General features: G+C 35.6%; 1 protein-coding gene across 1 annotated transcript in view; it reads right to left on the bottom strand.

Moving 5' to 3' along the window:
* The window catches only part of LOC118187671 (proline-rich protein 5-like), a 57,644-nt gene extending 42,107 nt beyond the window's left edge, over positions 1-15,537 (bottom strand). The window contains exon 1 of the mRNA XM_035357938.2: positions 15,397-15,537. The gene's annotated coding sequence lies outside the window, so the exon portion shown is untranslated. The remainder of the gene's footprint in view (positions 1-15,396) is intronic.
* Between the last annotated feature and the right edge of the window lie 236 nt (positions 15,538-15,773).

Genomic DNA, 15,773 nt, shown 5'->3' with positions numbered 1-15,773 from the left:
GGGTTACACTGAGGAATAAAGCTTTACTTTTTATCTCTCAATGTAGATCAACATCCCGATAAACGAACTGACTTCAGCGACGTTTTCGTGATCTTTCCTATGTGTAGCTTAAACATAAGCCTGTTTTCCTTAGAAAGATCGATGAACACTGGTAGTAAGTATAAAATGATAGTTCTATGTTACCACAGAGGAAGGGAGCATGGGGCGAGCATGGGGAATTCAGCCGACTGATATGAGGAAGGAAGATAAGAGAAGCTGGTAGGATGACATCACATTTTGATAAAATCAGGAGTTAGAAAGTATTTTGCTCATTTTCCAATTGCGTTGTTCTAAAACAGTAATTTAATCAATTTTGAGGCGTTTTAATTATTGTAATTTGTATTTTTCCTCGTATTTTGTTTTCGTATATATTCTACCTCCTAATTGTTAATTTCTGTTCATATATACAGCTTATTTTGCTTAATAATTTATTTCGCCTCATTAATATATAAATCAGTTAGTTTAATTCTTCATTCGTACTTTATTAGTTTTCTTAATTTTAGAAGCATTTTTCACTTCTTTCTTTATTTTTACCTTTGCAATTTTCTGCGCACTTTTTAATTTTAACTTGTTATATTTTTCTACCGTAATTGTTTATTTCATATAAATGACCTTTATTTATTATTATCTAATAATTTCACACATTTATTAATTTGATTCCCTTTTTGTCCTTTTAAAATTTATTCAGATTCCTTGCCAATGCCAATGATTTAAAAATTTCGGAGTTCCTATGGTTCAAAACCATCTACCTCCACATCAGAATTACTAAAAGCGAGCAGAAATAAGAAAAATTTGGCATAAGTGATTTACTTGATGCACACTAGAGGGAGCCACAGGCTCGAGAAAGTTTAGGGATAGAGATGAGAAAATAAAAACTTACGTTTCATAATTTTTTTTTATAAGTTTTTAAAATTTTTTTGTATTTTATATTTTATACTTTTTTTGGTTTTTTATAATTTTTGATACACAGTACAAACACTAAAGCAAAAAGTGGATAGGAAAGATTTTACGATTAATAGGCTCATTGGCATGTGGCTTGTGTTAGGGAGTGCAAATAATTATTGAGATCGCGATGAAAATATTCATAGGCAGATTTGAAATCTGCGGGAGATGTGATTCTTAAGTAAACAGATTGATAACTTTGCTTGAAGATCTTGATAGTAGTAGCAGAGGATGAAATAATCAATTATATGGCAGCTCGCTGAAGAGACGTCCTTCCTTCGTGGCGCGGGAGCTGGAACTGATGTTGAGATGCTTAAATGCTTAAATGCTAATTGCTTATGCTTATATTAGCCCAGTTGGGCTTTAATAAGCTATATTGATCTAATCCCCTAAGGACAATCAGAATGTCAACTATCAGCTAGTTCCCAGCCAGGAAATCGGAGCGGGTAAGGAAAAGAGGGCCCATCGGCCATAGTGACAAAGTCCAATCTTCAAAGTAACTTAACTCTTACCCCTGAGACAAGAGTAATAATCACGTCTATGGAGCTATGAAGATGCAAAAGAAATGAAAATACATGAAATGTACATAGGATACAGTGTTGAACATGTAGTAAACAAATGAAAGTGAAGTAATGTATGCATAAAAATGTGTTATTTACATATTTGAAAACGAGTGGGCTAAGTGACAAAATTGTGATCCCTCATTCTGTGAGCCGTAAAAGGCCTGATATTGTATGATGTTGAGAGGGCGTGTCTTGCCCTTTTGGATGGAGGGTAGATGCCGAACTCTCGGCCAATCACGGCTCTTGGTCTCTTCTGTGAGCTGCGAATAGCAGGATCGTATGCTGGAATCTGCTGAAGTGCTCGGTTATCAATCTGTTCAATTTTGAGGAATAAATTTTGACTAAGCTTTTTAATATGATAATCTACAGGTTTAATATTTAGGTCCGAATGAATCACATCTGTACGGACGTACCAGGCTGCATTCAGGGCCATACGTAAGGTTTTACTTTGAAAAGATTGAAGTTTTTTTTCACATGAGTTTTTGCAGCAGTACCCCAGATTGTACATGCATACATAAAGACAGGTCTTATAATGGATGTATAGAGAAGGATTTTGTTTTTAATTGACAGATTGCTCTTTCGAGCTAAAAATGGGTAAAGTTGGGCTCTAGCACCTTTCGCTTTGTTGAGAACATTTTCAATGTGAAGGCGCCAGGTTAATTTTGAATCAAGTACAACTCCTAGGTACTTGTAAGAATTTGACCAGGGAACATAGTCATCAAAGAATTTAATATTAATGGAAGGGTACGGGAGGGGGCTACGTTTGAATATCATAGCAGCACATTTAGCAACATTAATTTTTATTTTCCAAGTGATGAGCCAGTGCTCAAGGCTAGAGAGATATCTCTGAATGATTTGGACCAAGCTTTCAAGGCGTGTGTGTTGAGCTAGGATGGCCGTATCATTTGCATAAAGTGCAAGAGTGATACTAGGTGATTTTGGTATGTCATTTATGAAAATGTTGAACAAAATTGGGCCTAAAAGTGACCCTTGGGGGACGCCGCTTAGTATAGGACGGGGTGCCGAAATGAAAGAATTAACTCGTACAGAAAAAGATCTATTAGTGAGGTACGAATTAATTATATGAATTAAATGGGCCGAAACGTCAAGTCGTATGAGCTTGATAATAATTCCTATATGCCAAGTCCTATCAAATGCTTTGGCTATGTCAAGAAATAAAGCGCCAGTAAGCATTTTCTTACGAAACCCTTCGTGAATGAACTCCACTGTCCTCAGCAGCTGGTGCGTGGTGCAGCTCGTTTTAACGAAATCGTGACCTCTCGATATGGCTCGTACTAAGCAGACTCCCCGTAGCGAAGCGGTTCCTCCGGATAAAGGTATGGATCCTGTTGCGGACACCTCGAATGCGACGGCCACTGATATGGACCAGGACAATGCTGGGCACGTTCTTACGGAGCTGGAAATTGCTACACTCCGACAAGAAATCGTTGAAGTAGAAAGGAGCATTACTACCTATCACGGAACCATCCGGTACTTATCGGCCAACAGACCAGTCACGGACACGGACTATCACTCGGACATACTGAAAAAGGAGATCGAAAAGAAGAAGACTCTGCTGGATCAGCTGAGGGGTAAGTTGACTATTGCTCTTTCCCATGCAAGCAGTACACAGCCAATCACACAACAGAAACGTAAACCGCGTGATAATTCAGTCAGTGACGACGACACGGAAGGATTCAAAAAACCACACAAAACTGCTAAGGTACCCGTAAATGTTGCACCCAACAGTATACCCACCCAAAACAGCTACACAGCACTCTCGCAACCGGACACTCATTCCACCCAACCCACAACACAAACTAACAGCCCGCAAACACCAGATACAAGACTTCCCCAATATAGCACACCTACACCAATTATGGTTAAGCCGATAGATGGCGCCACACCCAACCAGTGCCTCAAGTTACTCGCTGCAATGTCTACTGCTACATTTTACGCCAAAATAAATGGAGAATATCTCAAGTTACTACCATCAACAACAGATGATCACAGACAACTCACCACAGAATTACAGAAACACAACATCGAACATTATATCATTACACCCAAGCACAAACGCCCAATAAAAGTAGTTATCCGAGGCTTACCCATCACCACTGACACACATGAAATTTCCACGGAACTCACACACCTCGGATACAATGTATACAAAGTAGTACAACTCACAAGATTCAAAACCAAACAGCCCATGCCACTATTTCAGATACAACTCATGCCAACACCAAACATCGACAAAATCTACAGTGAAACACACCTAGGTTTGTTCATTATCACAATTGAAAAATACATCAACAAAAACATTACACCACAATGCCACAACTGCCAACGCTTTAATCACTCATCAGACAATTGCTTCTTCCTACCTAGGTGTGTTAAATGTGCACAACAACATAAAACAACAGACTGCCCAACACAAGGTAAATTAGATAACCCCACATGCGCAAACTGCCAAAAAAATCATCCAGCTTCCTACCGCGGTTGCGAGAAATTCCCCAAAAACAGAAATACAAATAACTTACCGAAACACACTCTTACACAAAGCAATAGCACCCCAAATTTTACACAAGGCAGAACATACGCTCAAGTCACTTCCAACAATACACAAGACACTAGAAACCAGATACCCAACACTACATCTAACGCGAACATTTTCACCGACATTTTCTCCACACTAAAAGAACTCAATAATATTTTCGGCCACAATAACATATTTAAATTCTTTTCTACTCTCAAAAATAACTTACACCAATTAAAAGCAGCAGATACACCCATGGAAAAACTATTAATTCTATTTACAATATGTGAGGAAGCCAACATCTTTAACTAAAAAAAAAAAAAAAAAAAAAAAAAAAAAATACACCTGCTTGCATGAGACCCCTCAGCTCTATTCCCAAATTCAGCCTTTTGCTCCCATTGGACATCACCACCCACATGACCTAAAGGTTTCAAGATTTCTCTCCGCCCATCGACGCCGCCCTCTATGCCTCAGCGCAGCGACTTTCAACCTAGGAGTTAGCCTCCGATTACTTCTCCCCAAGTGCAGGTATCGTCAAATTCTCTTTCAACTGGACTGTATGCCATCTATTGCTTACCATTCACTCTGCCTACAGACCCATAATCACTCTGCCGAACAACTATGCTCACAATGTTCGAAAAGTGACGCACCCTCGATCGGGATAGGACCCTTCCGTCCAGGCGCCCGTTGAAACGAACCTGCCGGTTCAAGGATGATACTAAGCAGACTCCCCGTAGTGAAGCGGTTCCACCCGATAAAGCTATGGATCCTGTTTTGGACACCTCGAATACGACGGACACTGATATGGACCAGGGCAATGCTGATCACGTTCTCACGGAGCATGAAATAGCTACACTTCGAAAGGAAATCACTGACTTAGAAATTCATATTGATACCCTTAACGGAATCGTCCGGAATTTATCGGCCAATAGACCAGTCACGGACAAGGACTATCATTCGGACATTCTGAAAAAGGAGCTAGAAAAGAAGAAGATTCTGCTGGACAAGCTGAGGGGTAAGTTGAATATTGCTCTTTCCCATGCAAGCATTACACAGCCAATCACACAACAGAAACGCAAACCAAGTGATAATTCAAACAGTGACGACGACACGGAAGGATTCCAAAAACCACATAAAACTGCTAAGGTACCCGTAAATGTTACACCCAACATTATACCCACCCAAAACAGCTACACAGCACTCTCGCAACCAGACACTCATTCCACCCAACCCACACCACAAATTAATAGCTCGCAAACACCAGATACAAGACTTCCCCAATATAGCACACCTACACCAATTATGGTTAAGCCGATAGATGGTGCCACACACAACCAATACATCAAGAAACTCACTACACTGACTAACGCTACATTTTACGCCAAAATAAGTGGAGAATACCTCAAATTACTACCTTCAACAACAGATGATCACAGACAACTCACCACAGACCTACAAAAACATAACATCGAACACTATATCATCACACCCAAGCACAAACGCCCAATTAAAGTAGTTATCCGAGGCCTACCCATTACCACTGACACACATGAAATTTCCACGGAACTCACACACCTCGGATACACTGTACACAAAGTAGTACAACTCACAAGATTCAAGACCAAACAACCCATGCCACTATTTCAGATACAACTCATGCCAACACCAAACATTGACAAAATCTACAGTGAAACACACCTAGGTATGTTCATTATCACAATCGAAAAATATATCAACAAAAACATTACACCACAATGCCACAACTGCCAACGTTTTAATCACTCATCAGACAATTGTTTCTTCCTACCTAGGTGTGTTAAATGCGCACAACAACATAAAACAACAGACTGCCCAACACAAGGTAAATTAGATAACCCCACATGCGCAAACTGCCAAAAAAATCATCCAGCTTCATTCCGCGGTTGCGAGAAATTCCCCAAAAACAGAAACACGAATAATTCACCAAATCACACTTTTACACCAAGCAATAGCACCCCTAATTTTACACAAGGCAGAACATACGCACAAGTTACTTCCAACAATACACAAGACATTAAAAATCAGACTACCAACACTACATCTAACGCGAACATTTTCACCGACATTTTTTCTACACTAAAAGAACTCAATAATATTTTCGGCCACAATAACATATTTAAATTCTTTTCTACTCTCAAAAATAACTTACACCAATTAAAAGCAGCAGATACACCCATGGAAAAACTATTAATTCTATTTACAATATGTTTCGAAAGAGTGCCAAATCTATGAATGAAGGGGCACCCCGTGAACCATATCTAGTAGGGGAATCCGGCGCAATAATTTTAATTTGGGCGCACTGAGCCCATTTTAGAAGGCCACGACCAGCAGGGTTTGATCTATGACAACGCCAATGCTGATGGTGACAATTTAAATCACCAGCTATGATAAGATTATTTGAAAAATTGAGCAGTTTATTGAAATCTACCACAGGAAAATTTCCACCTGGTGGGAGATAGGCAGAGATCATAACTAGGGATGGTGAATTTTGAATAAAAATTTCGATGATTGTTGCTTCAAGTTTGCTCATATTTGGTGTGTCAATTCTACGATGCGGGATAGAGTTTTTTATGTAAATACAAGTGCCACCATGATAGACATCACGTGTATTCGAAGCTTGTCTGTCATTTTTATATAGTGCATAATCTACAAGCTTGGGAGCTCTCCCTGGCTGGAGTTTGGTCTCTTGGACAAAAATGATATCAAAATCCTTTTCTTCTACATAGTCTCTAAACTCATGGAATTTGGAAAGAATGCCATTTGCATTCCAGGTGCATAGTTGAAGATTTTATTCAGATTCCTTCCGATCGTAAATGGTTGTTTTCATTCCCATGATATTTACAGTTCTGCATTTAAAATTTTACACCTCATACTGAATATTTTTCTAATAATGATTAATTTATTTATTATAGATTCGCAGCGTAATTCTTTGTCTACACGGTTTTGTTTTACTGAGCTTTCTTGGTCAATTTTGTTTCCTTACTTTTAAAGTCGAATGTCGCTTATTTCTTTCTTAAATACTTTGGTGTTTACTAAGCAATGTTTAATTTTCAAGCTCTGTCATCTTTAAACGAACATAGTATGTTTTCCGTTTGATATTTTAGAACGACTTTACAAATTTCAGCTGTAATTTTAACATCATAAACATTATATTTACTATTATTCACAATATAAATGTTCATGTTACCATTAATACATAATAACTATTAAGTGAATATTTTAGTTTCTTTTCATTCATTTATACTGCCGTTTCTATACTAACGCCCCACAGACCATGCTAATTTTAGCTTGCTCTTCCTTTCCTTCGCTAATTAATTATAATGTTATTAACTTCTCTATAAGATTATTTAAATTCATAGACAACTTTCTGACAGAAACTAGCAATTATTTACGTCGTACTTACCAAGAAATTCTTAAAAGCTAACATATAAGTTAACTACCAGTGTTAAATGGTTTTAACCAGTCGGCCACTAGCTCATCTGTTTTAATTTTACTTCAACACTATACTTTTAGTTTAGGCACATACTATATCCTTCAACGTTTTAATCGAAATTAGTTCACTATCCTACTTGAATATCTTTCACTTTCCTTTTTTTTTTTTTTTTTTTTCTTTTTTCACTACTTCAATCTTTTTCATAGTCACTCACGCTAGACTTTTTATCAATTAAAAAAGCGAATATGTAATTATTATGTTTCGATATAGGAGTTGCATATTTCCACAAACATTATATACTTCTACCGAAATACACCTCAAGTTATAGTTGATTTACGATAAGAAGGAACTGTCACGCAATTACTCGCTTGTAAACAGGTAAAAATGCATGAGGCGCCAGAAACATCACTACAGAATTGAACAAGTATTGCCCCAATACACTAAACAGCTAGAGTATAAAAAACTTAAATTATTATATGCTATTTCTAAGTAATAGTGGTGTTAAACATCAGAGTTGTTGCATTTATTCATAAGAGGAAAATAACATAAAATTAGGCAAAGTTACATAAATAACACAAACTGTTTAGTATATTCATTAAAATATTGGATTAAGTAAATAGAGTTGGTACTTTGGAGACCGTTGCATTGGATATTTTGCATTTTTATGTAAGTAGATAAACATATGAGATTTGATTTTGCTAATATTTGGAGTCTGATTCTTGTTATGTGAGAATATGTTTTACTGATAAGACTGTACTAAGCTCAGCTATTTCAGCCCAAAGTTCATAAATAAAGTTCACGGTTTCAGCTCTGTGGAAATTGTTAATGTTCCTCGGAGTCAATTATTAGGGGTGTAGCCTAGACATTGATTTTCCGCTTTTTTATTTTCGGTCCTGAGGTGTGACTTGGCATAGGTCTAGTCTGAGCACTGAGCGTTTGGTGTACTTTCATGATTTTTGAATATAGGTGGCGTTTAGATATCACCAGTCTTTTAAAGTTAAGATTTAGATTGGTGGGTTTCCGAATGTGTAGGTCACTTGTAAGAAGGCAGAAGAATAGGTAATGGTCTGCATTTCCAGAGACTGTTTCTATTAGAGAGGTTGCTTTTGAGAAAATAATCTAAATATAGGCCATACCCGGTGAGGTAATAAGTTAGAAAGGGCTTGGAGCTTCTGATTTCTGTGTCGATTTCAGGGAAGAACTGGGGAGTGCGCCAGCCTGTTGTAGAATCATTACACTCTTCTTGCCAGTCGTGGCTTGGATGTTTGTTTAGGATTTGTCGTAGATGTGATTTCGGAAGCTTGATGTTGAGGAACTCGCCTTCTTGGGAAAGAGATGCTGTTTTTGCCAGATTGTCGGCTGTATCATTGCCAATGTTGCCGCTGTGCCTTTTGATCCAAGTTATGGTTATTTCAGTATTCAGATCTTTATAGATTTGATTAATTTCATGGGCCAGGTGAGAACGGTTGTCTGGATTTTGGATGGAAAGTATAGCTGCTGGGATGTCTGAGTTAATGGATATTCTGGAGAAATTGTTTATTGACGCAATGCTGATGACAGCTTTTATTGCTGATATTTCCCCTTGATGTATGCTATTGGAGTTGCTTAAGTACACTTTCCATTTTATTTCAGAGTCCAGATATTGTTGCATTGGAAGGAATGTTGCACATTCGACTTTTCCTTCGAGTTTTGATCCATCAATGTAAGCTTCAATTCCTTTGTTTCTTCGATCGATGTTATTTTGGATTTTTATCTTGGTATGTGGATCGGCAGGATGTCTTTTGTATGGAGGAGGGCGTTATTCATAATCATATGCAGAATAGATGCAGTCCTTAAAGCTGATGCTTTTTCTGAGTTGAAGGACTAAAGAGTAAATAGCCTTATCAATTTCTTGAAGATGTAGCGGCACATGCCCTGCCAAGATATTGAGGGCTGAGCTGGAGGTGGTAATAAAGCCACGCGTAATGTTTAACATGAACTCTCACTGTATGGATATTAGCAATCTCTTTTTCCTTTCCGTCATCGGCAGGACCCATATCGCAGCTCCATATGTTACAATATGTCTATATGTCTTGTATAGGATCTCGGTGATGTCAGGATTCAATCCCCAGTTAAATTCTTACATCCTGCGAAGTTTCTGTCCAATTTGGTGGGTGGAAATCTTTATATCTTGGAGATGTTCCATGAAGTTGAATTTTTGGTCGAGCAGTAACCCAAGATATTTTAATGATTTGAAGTTTTTAATTTTACTTGTTTCTAATTTTATTAAGAGTTGTTTTGTAATTTTCTGTCCCGGCTTATGAACGATCATTACTTGCGACTTGGCAAGAAGGCATGCTAAGAAGGCGGGAGAAATACCTTATAACTTTAACGATTTGATTACAGATTCAATCGATGCCCGGGGCTTTCTTTTTATTAAGATTTTGATACGCCCTTCAAGATTTCCGGCTTTAGGTCTTCTTTCATAAATATTTCAAAGCCATTGAGAAATATATATGATGATTTTACTCGGCCCACCAGCGGCCAAGCGGTAAAGTCCCTGACACTGGTGGTTCGGTCCAAGGTTCAAATCTTGCGAACGTGCTGGCTCCATGATGGTTTCGTGGTTTTCCCCCATGTATAACGAATTAATACGAGCCAGTTTCCCTTAGAAAGTCCTCCCCGAAGGCATCCCTCCCTTCCATGTAGTGCCTTAGGGAGAAACACGTAAATGATAATAATAATGTTCTTAGTCAATTTTGAAGCGATATTCTCTTATAAGTAAAATCTTTCATTTAGGTCATTATGCGAATCATAACTTTCTGTACTAATAATTATATTTAATCAGGCATATTCAGGTTATTATTTTAATCCCACATTAGACATGATTTTTTTCATAATGCGAAAACCCTATTATTGGTTTTAATAAGTTGCGGACAATTATATTATATCACTTAATGATACTTTTCGTTACGAACGAAAGCTCGTCAAAGATATACTGCAACTTCGCAAAATAAAATTTACTGTGTTAATCAAAGAAAGCAATGGTGATAGTTTACCCTAATCCCCATTATATTTTCGAATATTTTGACTTTCTTTCAAGAATACAGAAATTTCTTCTTAAAATTATCATTTATATGTGCTAAATACATCTAGATAATATGCCTGTAACGAAGAGTACCTTTCCAGTACAGAATTCTGCATAAATAATGTTCCAAGAGCTTTCTCCGCGTCTTTCGAAAACTGCAGTTTAATGAATGATGCCAACGACTTAGTCTTTTCATAAGGGTTTATTATTTATTTATTCAAACGATGACGAGGAAAACTATATGTTTTGTCATTTGTAAGGAATTTTTCTTCATCTTTACTGTGTGCCATCGTCGTATAATTGGAAGCACGTCCCCTCAGCAGTCTGGAGGTTCAGAGTTCGAATCGTGAAGAGGGCATCACATTTTTTTTATGTTTCCTACTGTAGGGAAAAAAGTAATAAACTCTGCAAGTGGCGCATGCACTAAAATGTGGTGGACAATAATTCGTCTCCCCCTGGATCTGGCGATGGAGTTAGAAAGTAAATATTGAAACTTGCGTACCAGAGAAGAGACGAAGCAAAATAAAAAAAAATATGCTTGGTGAAAACGTTTCTGATGATTAATTCCGAATGAATGAAAATCTAAAAAAGGATTCTTCGTATGTATTACATCTAAAACTTATGCAACTCAATGATAGAGTTACAGCTTTACAAGAAGTAGCAAACAATTACAATTTTTTTTTTAATGAACATGCATTAAAAGTTTTGCCGATAATCCAGCTATAGTAGTGCGCAACTGATTTGGCTTTGAAATATAAAACAGATGCTTCTGAATTTGCGTGTGAATTCAATTATTAATCGATGGAAGTATTTGAAAATTTAAGTGATGTGGATGCTCCTCAAATATTGCAAACAAATAATGAACTCGCATTGCTCAGTACATATCCAAACCTTGACATTGCGTTGAGGATTTTCTTAACAATGTTACAACAGCTTCCTGCTAACGTTCATTCAACAAACTGAATAGCGTAAAACCGTACCTACTTTCTTCTCTCGAAAAAGAGCAATTGACATATATGTCTATAATAAGAATTGAAAAGAATACTGCAAAAACAGTAAATAATGATGATATAATAGATGTATTTGTAAAAGAAAAAGCTAGAAAGATTATTTTATAAAAAATATTAAACTTCAGTTTTTATGATAAATATTATTTTGAATTTGTAATGTACTCATATTGTAAACTTTTCTGTAAATTTCTGTAAACCGTACTGTAACTTTTTGGTTAGTAAACACGAATGAAAACCCGTTTAATCGACTTCTTTACTTGTAAAATATGTTAAACACATGTTTTTATAACTGTTATTTTGACTCTACACTATATTTTCTCAGTTTTGGTCATTCAATGCGAATGAAAATTGTTTAACAATTTTTTTATTTATACCCGAAAAATAAATAATTATCACACAGCAGATTTAAAATCAATTCATTTTCACCATATTTATCTTTAAATAAAAAAAGGAGAGAGGGCGCAAATTTAGCTCATGCCACAGGTAGTGTGTACTCTATTTACGATACTGACAACCTACCATTAACAGCTTTAAAAATACAATTCAGCAGGAGACTGCGAATGTTATCTAGGAATGTCTACATCAGGTAAATGCACCTAATAGATGGCAACAATCTCTTGATTATCTTGGAAAACATCTACAAGTTGTATTGAAAAAATAAGGCCTGATATATGAATCTAAATGTAATGTATTCATCTGTATTTATTACTGTGTACAGTAAATGCCTATTTTACTTTGAAAGTGGTAACGTTAAATGATGCATGCTGTAGTTTTCTAATAATTGGCCTGACAAGCCTGACAAAATTTCCTTCTTTGGTTTTACTGTCACTTAAGTCAGGCAAAGTTTCTCGAGAAATTAAATCTTAGTTATTTACTCCATAATTTGCTCAATAAATCTTTTAGTCCTATTTAGGGAACTTTAAAAATATACTCTTCCTCTGCAGAGGTAGGACTTCTGTGCTCTGATGATGCTATTAAATTTTCCTGAGTTTTGTTCGTTTTGGCCAATGATTTCGAGTGAAATAACTTTTTCTTGCTCTGCTGTTCTGTTCGCATAGTCCATGTGAGCTCCAAAGAAAGTAGACTGTGGGGAAATCCCCATCCACATTCTTTTTATAAAGTGAAAATTGATTATTCATTGGACTTTTAGCTATCAATATCTATTATCCGTCAGCCACTGAGGCCTTATAACGCACAGAAAAAATCCATATTAAAAAAAAAGAATAAAAAGTTCCCAAAAAATCGTAATTTAAGATAAGCCATAATATGGTAAATAAAAAAAATACTGATCTTTAACACCGTATTTAGACTAAGTCCAAAATACACTAAAGAATACAAGGTTGGAGCGTCAAATAAAACCCCGCGGAAAAAAATATTACATTTAAATTCTGTGTGAAAGTTTGATAATCGCGAGACACCATTATTAATAATTTATTCGGAAGTTTTTAAAACTTGTACATGAAGCTTCAACAGAAAATGCTCCTTATATTTAACTGTGCGCTGCTACGTGATATCTGAATAAGAAAGAATAGTCTTTTTACGTAAGACCATGTGCAGTTTAGTTTACAGGTTCGCGTTCTAAAGAAAAAAGACATTACAACTAGTGGAGTTGTAATGAAAATGGATTTAATATTTTCTTGTCAGACGGGAATATTTTGCACCGGTCGTTGTAATGCAACGGATGATGAGCCGTCATTACAATGAACATCTCTGATATATACCCTTTATTTACTGCTTTAGATAAAATATATATATTACCATGTTTTATTTTAAATTAAGCTGAAAATTAAAGCACTTAAAAAAATAAAAGATACCGATGTTTATTGTGTTGTAGTTTATCTGTTTTGGTTTACTTAAAATGTTTTATTATTATTATTTAAAGATAATAATTTTATTCCAGAGCAGAACATGAAAAATCAGCAATACCTTAACCGGGATTCGAATTTCGTATCATCCGGTGCTAGCTGGACGTGCTTCCAATAAAACCACAGCCTGATTATTCTACAGTTTCCCTAACGATATCCCTAATTACTCTACAGTAGCGTCCGAACTGTAGTGGAGGATAACCTATCACTATTTTGATTTGACCGATTGAACCTCACCTCCTTTCTGCAACTGTTCTTCCAACTGCAGGAATGTAATGAATTAAAGGCATTTATCTCCTTCATCTTCATAATATAGGGGTCAATACATCCTACAAGAAAATAAAATAATTCAGATTTTTCACTACTCACAAAAGATGGGGAGCTAATGATTCAAAATCTGACGTCACGTTGAATTTAGATTCACGTTGAATCTGACGTTCACTCTTTGGAAAATCTATATTTATCAGACTCGTGGAAGGTAAATTAAAAGTCTAATGTCCTGTGTAATAGCAATACTAGCTAAGCCGTATAGGTGACAAATGCCATGGCAGCGTACAATACGGTCCCCAAATTTGGAAAACCGTTTCTAAATTCAGACTCTGAGAATATGTCTTAAAATCAGCATACACGAATGCGCAAGAAAAAGACTTACTTATTCTGTGACAGTGTTGTTCAATGTCATTTATTGTTATAAATTGAATCTACTTATATGGGCACTTTTAGTAAAGCGTATTCCTTAAATATTCAGCTTTAAGGCATAGAATACTTTCGAAGCTAGTGTTTTTTCATCATTACATCATACATGATAACGGTTAAGATTGAGGATATTATTTACTTTATATCACACAAGATTAAAAAAATATATATATTTGCTTGAATTACATTTTACTTGGATAGCATGAGGTTTCCTCCGAAATGTGATATAAAATAGCCGTTTCAATATCCAAAGACGTAAATGATCTAAATAAAATTAATGAGCGTTAAGTACCTCTGTACTAAAAGTTGATTAACAAGAATGTTTACATTCTATCAGATAACGCTGATCGAATGTCGATATATTGTGTTCTACTTTTTAGTTAACACATTTATCTACATTCTTGAGACACTGTGCTATAAACATTAATTAAACCTTTAGTTCTATTAAAAGGAAATTTATACTCTTCATTCATACAGGACTTCTTCTTTCTATATTTACTTTATGCCTTCTATAGCACGCATTCCTTTTATAAAAATTATATAAACTATTACTGAAAACTTTTATGCATAAAATAGTGAGCTATATTTTATAACGCTACAAGTAAGCAAATTCTGTTACATTTAAACGACATAAATTCTGTTATATTTAACGGAATTAATTCAATAACATTTAACGAAATGAATGTATAACGGGATAAATTCAATAACATAAATAAACATAACGAAATGAAGGCGTAACGAAATAAATTCAGTTACATTGTTTAATGTCATGTTTGTCGAAGTATGAAACATGAGAAACGACCTATACCCTCGCCTGGATTCAAACTCCAAACCTCCCGACTGCTAGCTGGATGTGCTTCCAATTACACCATAAAGGCACGCGATAAGGAGAAAGAAAATACCTTAAAACATTTAACGAAATAAATGTGCCATTTTCGATTAATCATAGTCAAGTTCCAATTTACTAGGATAATATCGAGTACAACATCCGTGATTAACTTAAAAACGCAGTCAATCTGAAGACAGTTACTAAAAGCTGGAAACGGGGACTTACTATAATTAACAAAAAAAAAAAAAAAAAAAAAAAAAAAAAAATAGCTATATTTCTAAACAGTTTAATCTAAAGAATAAGTTCATTTCTTCAAATAAACTAAATCAGCATTCAAAACAAGAACAACGCATTATAAATAATGGAAGATTACTTACTCTTGTATTTTGTTAGACGTCAGTGCAAAGCAGAAAATTCAATGCGTCAGTGCAAAGCTACGCACTTCATTTATTTTTAGAACTGAGCAGTTTACTTTTAATGGATGACATAACAATGTTTACATATTCCGGATTAGGCATAATTTAATTGCGTACTATTGTGGATAAACGTAGTTCCCGAAATACAAATACTATGACATCACTTGTTATCACTACTGTTATCCTACGTACTTTCCTTCTTCTTCTTTTTTTTTTTTTTTTTTTTTTTTTTTTTTTTTTGCATTTTCAATAGATAACATTTTCATTGAGGGTTTGTGACAATAATTTTTCTATCGCTTTGCAATAAACAAAGACAGGATAAACACATCAGGAGTTGA

This window comes from Stegodyphus dumicola, chromosome X2 (genome assembly GCF_044657685.1).
Source record: "Stegodyphus dumicola isolate Sdum_Otavi_A_Nest chromosome X2, ASM4465768v1".
Lineage (NCBI taxonomy): Eukaryota > Metazoa > Arthropoda > Arachnida > Araneae > Eresidae > Stegodyphus > Stegodyphus dumicola.
The sequence above is the reverse complement of the archived record's forward strand: the minus strand, read 5'-3'. Positions and strand labels throughout refer to the sequence as shown.